The 7,825-nt window shown below is 35.7% G+C and overlaps 1 protein-coding gene across 2 annotated transcripts in view; it reads right to left on the bottom strand.

Moving 5' to 3' along the window:
• MACC1 (MET transcriptional regulator MACC1) overlaps positions 1–7,614 on the bottom strand; it is a 64,649-nt gene extending 57,035 nt beyond the window's left edge. For both annotated transcript variants that reach the window (XM_059395703.1, XM_059395702.1), the window contains exon 1: positions 7,503–7,614. The gene's annotated coding sequence lies outside the window, so the exon portion shown is untranslated. The remainder of the gene's footprint in view (positions 1–7,502) is intronic.
• Positions 7,615–7,825: the final 211 nt, after the last annotated feature.

Here is a 7,825-nt window from a genome sequence, read left to right as displayed (position 1 = left end):
AACTTCAGTCAGGAAGACAAATCGAAAGCCATGTTATAGAATTAAACAAAAGTAAGTATTTAACTCCATGCAAAAGGAAAGAAGAAATTAAGACAGAAAAAAAGAAAAACAACAACAACAACCTAGAAGACAACAACCTAGAAGACAACTTCAGTCAGGAAGACAAATCGAAAGCCATGTTATAGAATTAAACAAAAGTAAGTATTTAACTCCATGCAAAAGGAAAGAAGAAATTAAGACAGAAAAAAAGAACAACAACAACAACCTAGAAGACAGTGTAAGTCACAGTATTACGAAAGATATAAATATTCCAAAAACGTTTTTCCAAGACAAAGCAAATGTTGCAAGCAACCTGGATCCCAAAGGTCTTCCATGGTCCTCTTCCTGATTGTACTGCCTGCCACTGATTTGGTCATGACCACGGCTTCCTAAAACTCCCTTTCCTCTACTTTCTTTCATTAATATCCTAGTGGTTTTCCTGCTATTGCTTTGATCATTCCTTCCATGTTTTCTTCAGTGACTCCAACTATGTTACCTGTTTATTTAAATATTGTCCCTGATTTTCTTGGTTTTTTCACTCTCAGAGATCTCTTTGAGCTATTCCAGCCTTCCCCATGATTCTATGTCCCATTTTTATAGGAAAAACTCACTGATCTTTGTCTCTAACCTAGATCTCTGCCCTGAGCTGCAGAACCTTAACAGCCCCTTCAGACTGTCTCAGTGTGAATGCTGCCATACCCTTGTACATCTCCATATGTCCCTCAAATCAACATATCGATAATAGAACTCAGCTCTCTTTCCTTATTTTCACCAACAAAATTCCTGTTTCCCGCCCCCCGCCCCAGAACTCTGTTGATGGTTTTGCAATCTTCTCAGTTATATCAGATAAAATCTTGGAGCCTCTTGAACTCCATCCTCTCTCACATATATCATGTCCATCTACTCGGTAAACCTTCTTGCCACATCTCTTTCTATCTAATGCTATGGCAACTGCCCTGAGTTAGTCTTTATTACATCCTTTATGGAGCCTTAATCCCCTCTCCATTGCACTAGCCTTCCATTTCTTTTTCTCTTCTTTTCCTATGCTATTCTGCCCACTGCATGAAAGTCATATCACTGAACACAGGTCTAGTAATAGCATTCTTGGTGTCTGACCTGGCCACTCTGTTGAAACTGCTCTGGGCAACACTACCACAGAAATGTAAAGGCCACCTTTCATTCTTGTTAGGCTTTGCTTTGACATGTGACACTGTTAACTTCTCCCTTGTTGGAAGTTTTCCTTTGTCTTCACTCACTTTTCTCCTATTTTTCTGGCCTGTCCTTCTCAGTCTCCACTATGGCTGTTTCTTCCTCTAATTAAGCCTTCATGTTTTATGTCACAGGACACCACTATGAGCCCCCTACTCTTCTCATTCTGCAGTCTTCAATACCTCTGGGAGATCCCACCCACAACATGGAGTGAACATTCAACACTTTTGAAACCAGAAAAAGCAAATAAATGCTATTCTGTAAAAGACTGTACCCATAGATGAAGGTATAAAGGTGTGGTATACACACACATACACACACACAAAGGAACATTACTTGGCAACAAAAATGTGAATTTGCTATGCGTGACAATATGATGGACCTAAGAGGGCATTATGCTAAGTGAAATAAGTCAGAAAGACAAATACCACGTAATTTCACTTATATGTGGAATCTAAAAAACAAAATAAATAAACCAACAAACAAAAACAGGATGAGACCTATAAATACAGAGAATATCTGATGGTTACCAGAGGAGAGAGGAGTGGAGGATTGGCAAAATGGATGAAGGGGAGGGGAGATACAAGCTTCCAGTTATGGAATGAGTAAGTCATAGGAATGAAAGGTACATACTAGTCTGTGGTAATATAATACGGTTGCATGGTGACAGACAGTGGCCACACTTGTGAGCATACCACAAATGACAACATCGTATAACCAAAAATAATGTAACATTGTATGTCCACTGTACTTAAATTGAAAAAAAAAAAAAAAAGACTAAACTCGGTTGTTAAATTTCTTCAAGCAATTTTCTTTATCCCAAAACCACCTTGGACTATCTCCCACTGTGGCCTTCCCAGTCCTCACTACACTTTTCCAGGCTGGATTAGGCATCTCTATCCTGTATAAAACCCTGTTTTAGTTCTCACACTGTATTATCAATTTTATATACTTATTTGTCACTTCCTTTGTAATATGAGCTCTGCCATCTCTACATCTCCAGTACAAGCAAAGCACAGGCAGAATAAATGTTTACTGAATAAATTAATGAATAATGCAACTCACCTCACAGTGACTCATACTGATTTCTCACTGCCTTCAGAAAAAAGTACACATTTCTAGGACCAACATTTGAAAATCGTTTGTAATTAGACACAACCTGTCTTTCCAGTCTTGTTCTCTTTGTTTTTTTGCCCCCAGTACCCCAAATACTAAATCTCAAAGCACATCTGTCTATAGGAAGGGATAGTGCTTTTCCTGTTCAGTTCTGTATCCCAGAACTTAGCTCAGTGCCTCACAAAATACAGTTGTTCAGAAATTATTTGTTGAATTAATTAGATAAATTAACTTCACCAAATATATCTCCTACTTTCTACTTCCTCATACTTTATAAAAAGCCACTCCCTTCCTTTTCATGCCTCTTCTTTTCTCTCATCTCCAAGGCTCAGTAAAGTTTGATAACCTATAAGGGTCATTTTCCAATTTACCTAGGCAAAATTAAATTAAATTAAATATCCTCTTGATATAATTTAAATATTGACTAGATTTTAACTTTTTGCAAATTAAGGATTATGATACCTTAATGTCTCTCTTTCCAGTCTGTTCCCACCTATCCTTTCTCACCTGTCCTAACTGGAATAGACTGAGTGTATATTAAATCCACCAAGCCTACTTACCAACTGTTGATGCAGTATTTCTGTGAGTTGGTTTCTTCATCTCTAAAATTGGTATAATACATTATCTGTCCCCAAAATTAGTTAAATAAGACAATGTAATTAAAGTGCTTAGGACAGCCATGGTAAGCATTCAGTGACATTAATAGTGTTAATATTATCATCATCATTATTATTAGTCTCTCACATAGGTTGAAAAATAAGAAAGTTGATTTGAAATCAAATTTTGCACTATATTTTAGAGACTGGAATGTTCCAAAAATATCTTAGATGCTCAGATGCCACAAGTGTCTGGTTTTCAGTTACATCTGGAAAGACTATTTATTTAGAACATTTGAGATAAATAAGTGTGTTGAAAATGGAGAGAAACAGCTCCTCTCATTTATTTTGGCCTGGAATAAAATGTCGTATAAACATTTTGGAAAGCAATTTATTATCAGTATCTCATAAAACTGAAGATGCATATGCCTATGGCTCAGCAAATCTATTCCCTGAAACAGTCACTACAGTAATTCTTATATTCCTACCCAAGTGCATATGTAAAAAATACTTATTTTAGTGTTACTTATGATAGCAAAATACCACATAGCTATGAAAATGAATAAGTTGTGCTACAAAATCAACATGGATTCATCTCCAAAGTGCAATGCTGAGAAAAAAGAGCAAGTTGCAGATAAATAATATATATGCTAACGTTTATATAAATTTTTTTTAGACATTCTAAACAATGTTATATACTGTTTGTGGATATATTCACATAGTGGCAGGAAGAAGAAAAACACACAAATAAAAACAGAAGAATAAATGCATACAATGGAGAGATAATGTACAAAGACGGGACAGTAGCAACCTCTGAGGTGGGAAAGTAGAGAACAGGATAAGGGAAAGTGCTGTATATATTTTTTTTAATTTCTAATATCTTATTGTTTAAGCTGAGAATCTTTGTGATATCTGCCTATCCTTAAATATCTATCTACTATGTATTTTATATATTAGGGAAACATCCAAATTAAGTGCCCTTCTCAGTAAAAGGAGAGACACAGAAAACTCCACTTTAAAATACATAGAAGTCAAACCTGGTAACTATTCTCCTGGCTAAAGATGAAGATATTCTCATGAAAGACCCAATAAAGGAGTCTCATCTCTGAGCAAGATGATGACTATAATAATTAAGAGATAATTCTCCAGAGAAAATAAAATCTTAGGAGGAAATAGTCAACCTCCTCTCCGTTGTTCATCCATGCTCAGATTATTAAGTCCTATGCCCAAAGCACTCTGCCTGCATTCATGTGCCCACTGCTCCAAACCACTTACAAGCCATTCCTTAGATGATCTTCCTAGAGCACGACTTTCACCATGTCCCTGAGTCAGGACACCACATAGAAGCTGAAGTCCAGATCTTTTTAAAGCTCCCACAATCAACCTTATTCCAGCACCGTTATCCAAAGATATTCATAGAATACCAAATGTCCTTCCTTCCAAGCTATACATAAATATAACTGATTCCATTTCACTTCCTAATTTTTGTATTTGACAGTGCCTCTATTTCAATGTTTCCCAAACTTCATGCATTCTGGCACCTTTTCATGATTTTTCCATTACCAAGTATGATCTGAACTATTTTTTACTTAATATTCTCTGTAAATCCACTCTGATTTTAGCTCAGATAAGTATTATAAAAATAAAGATAAATAAAAAATAAGTATAAATACAAATTTATTTAAAATAAAGATAAGGATAAATAAAAATTTATGTATTTAAAAATAAAAACACATTTCTAGCAGTATCATAAATGGATTAAAAAAACAGTGTCTATTGGAATAAATAGGCAATACATACAAAAATAAATGTTATTCTAAAAGTTAAGTTACAATTAAATACCTTTTGCCTGCTAAAATCATTGACCCTGTTACTTACTCTATAATTCTTACAAAGGAGAATTAAAAACAAGTGTTGGAAGCGAGTGTTAGTTGAAGTCATATCAACAACAGTAATTAAACTCTGTCCTTGAAAACTGGAAAGAAATTTGAAAAACATGCTAACTTCCCTCACAGCATTACTCAATGTTATTGATTGTCCATTCTATCTACTTCCTAAAATCATTTCATCCATGTGAAGTTTGGGGAATACTGCTTTAGATGAGATAGGCTCTTCATTTTTTTCCTGCCTTCCAGGTCTGGCTAAAGCTTCACACTTCCCGGGGTGTCCTCATAATATTCATTAGGTCATGGCCTTCCCTTTCTTGGCTATTCTGAGTCTTTTCACTCCATTCTGCTTTTGATGGGCTCAGATAAAAGTTTGGAAGTTTATATCTTCTAATCTCTAATGATGACAGTTCAAGCAAAGATTTCTGGCATTCCTTTTATCCCCTGATATTAAGCATCATATATTCTAAGAAGTGGGAATTAATGAAGGGTGATGCCACGAATGGTAGTCATGATTAGTGGATTAGCACTTCCTCCCTTTAATTATTTATGAATATATTTCTCTTAGAGTAGATCAGGATCCCCTCAAGGACTAAGTCTCAATTACTTTAACTCCAGGGTCCTGCCCAGTGGGAGAACATTGCAGGATTGCTAGAAGTAGTTGTTAAATAAATAAACGACACCTCCTAGACAAAGTAGGCCAGAGACAGCATTCAATAGCAAAAACAGTGGTCTCTTTTGGCAAGTATTTATCAAGTACTTCTGCGGCTTTCCCTCTGCTGTATTTTCATTCTGATGTTACCTGGATTTCCTGACGTAGCTTCCGAGAGGATTTAAATTTATGCAGTGTATTACATGTAAAACCTTGCACACTTGTCACAAACAGGTGTTGCTATGACCTTCGGTTATCACTAAATACCCTAGGGGATAGTCTTAATAGCTAGGAATGCATATGGTCTTTCAAGAAAGGATTTTCAGAAGTTCAACAATGACAAACTTCCAGGATTCAAATCAAGAGAATTCCAAGTTGCCTTTTGTCCTCCAAATAAGCTAATACATTTTAAGATAACGTGGCATTTAACAGATCTTGTCTTGACAGTCTGTTATTTCTAAGACAAAAGACACATAAAAATAATCTGTTTATAAATAAGCTACAATGAAGGTGAGAAAACCTGAATAAATAATGCAATTGAGATATAATTAATAATTATGACTTCTTAATTCCTAGATTCTATACAGTACCCATAAAATTATATTGAATATCACTATTATGAATTAGAGATAATCACATAACTAAGTTAAGGAGAGTATTATTAAAAGATGACCATTAAGGTGGAGACAACTTCAAGAATATACCAGAAATTCATCATCATCACTATTTATTATTGGAATGTAAAAAACAGATACTAACATAGGTAATCCAATATCAATCTTCTGAAAATGGACTTAGACATTTTTCAAGAGTGAGGGACATATTAATAAACTGGAGGTACCAGAATTTTCACCACATGCTCTTTGATCTATTTTTTTAAATTGTAGTGAAACACATAACATAAAACTTATCAACTTGACCATTTGTAAGTGTATGGTTTAGTGTTAAGTATATTTACATTGTGTGCAACCAATCATCAGAACATTTTCAAATTGCAAAACCGAAACTCTACACCCATTAAACATTTCCTATTTCCCCTTCCCCAACCCCTGGCAACCACTATTCTGCTTTCTGTTTCTATAAATTTGACTGTTCTTAATACCTCATATAAGTGGGATCACCAGGGCTCCTGGGTGGCTCAGTGGGTTAAAGCCTCTGCCTTCGGCTCAGGTCATGGTGTCAGAGTCCTGGGATCGAGCCCCGCATCGGGCTCTCTACTCAGCGGGGAGCCTGCTTCCTCCTCTCTCTCTCTGCCTGCCTCTCTGCCTACTTGTAATCTCTGCCTTTCAAATGAATAAATAAAATCTTTAAAAAAAAAATTTATAAGTGGAATCACCTTATCACATTAAAAAGTTTATTTTATCTGTTTTTGAAGATTAGTTGAAAATTAGGAAAAAGTCAAACTTATCCTACTTCAGTTATTATCTAATCAACTACTTAGTACGATGCAAATTTCATCTATTAACCCAATGAGGTAGATTTCATACCAATTCCACAAATGAGGAAACTGAGGCTTGACCAGGTGAAATATCTACCTAAGGCCACACATCTGATAAGTAGTGGAGCCACCAAATTCAACTTTATCTGACTTCAGTGTCCATAGTCTTCAACTCACTTGGTTGTCTTTTAAAACAGTTAAAAGTTTTCAGAGGATTTCAACCATCTATGTATATGAAGCAAGCCAGAAACAGGGGTGTGTGTGTGTGTGTGTGTGTGTGTGTTTCTAATTTGACTTTGAATGTTGCATATCTTCTTCCTCTTTTTATGAATTATTTTATTCTAGATTATTTCTCGAGTTATCATTCTAGCCTCTCAAAGTTTATTCTTATACCATGTCCTACAAAATCACTGAATATCAGTTACCTTCCTTTTTTTCTTTCCAAGCAGGACTTACGCTGGAAGAAGCATTTAATTTGTTCAATTCTTCTGGAAATTACATGGTTTCCTAGTGTGTACTACGTAACAGTAGTGAAAAGATATTAATTTTTTAAGAACAACACTTACAGTTGTGGAAATGAACCCCAGCTTCTTCAGTTCAGGAACATCATTTTTGTGAATGGAAGTCACTCTACCAAAACCCAGGACTCTCTTCAAATGTGTCTCCCTCTGTGTGTAGTGGCTGAACTGCTGCTTATCGAGCCACCTGGGACTATAAGTCCTCCCACTGTGACTCCAAGGTTGCCCAACCAGAAACCCTAAAAGGCAAAAGAACTACAATACCCACAATTCAGACTCCTCACCTGAAACCAGGAGAAGAGGGTGGATGGTTACAGTTTCACTCTAGGGAAAAAGGTTATATAAATAAAAAGCAGAACAGTAAAGCAAAG

The sequence above is a fragment of the Mustela nigripes genome, chromosome 4, assembly GCF_022355385.1.
Source record: "Mustela nigripes isolate SB6536 chromosome 4, MUSNIG.SB6536, whole genome shotgun sequence".
NCBI classification, from domain to species: domain Eukaryota; kingdom Metazoa; phylum Chordata; class Mammalia; order Carnivora; family Mustelidae; genus Mustela; species Mustela nigripes.
This window is presented reverse-complemented; position numbering and strand designations above follow the sequence as displayed.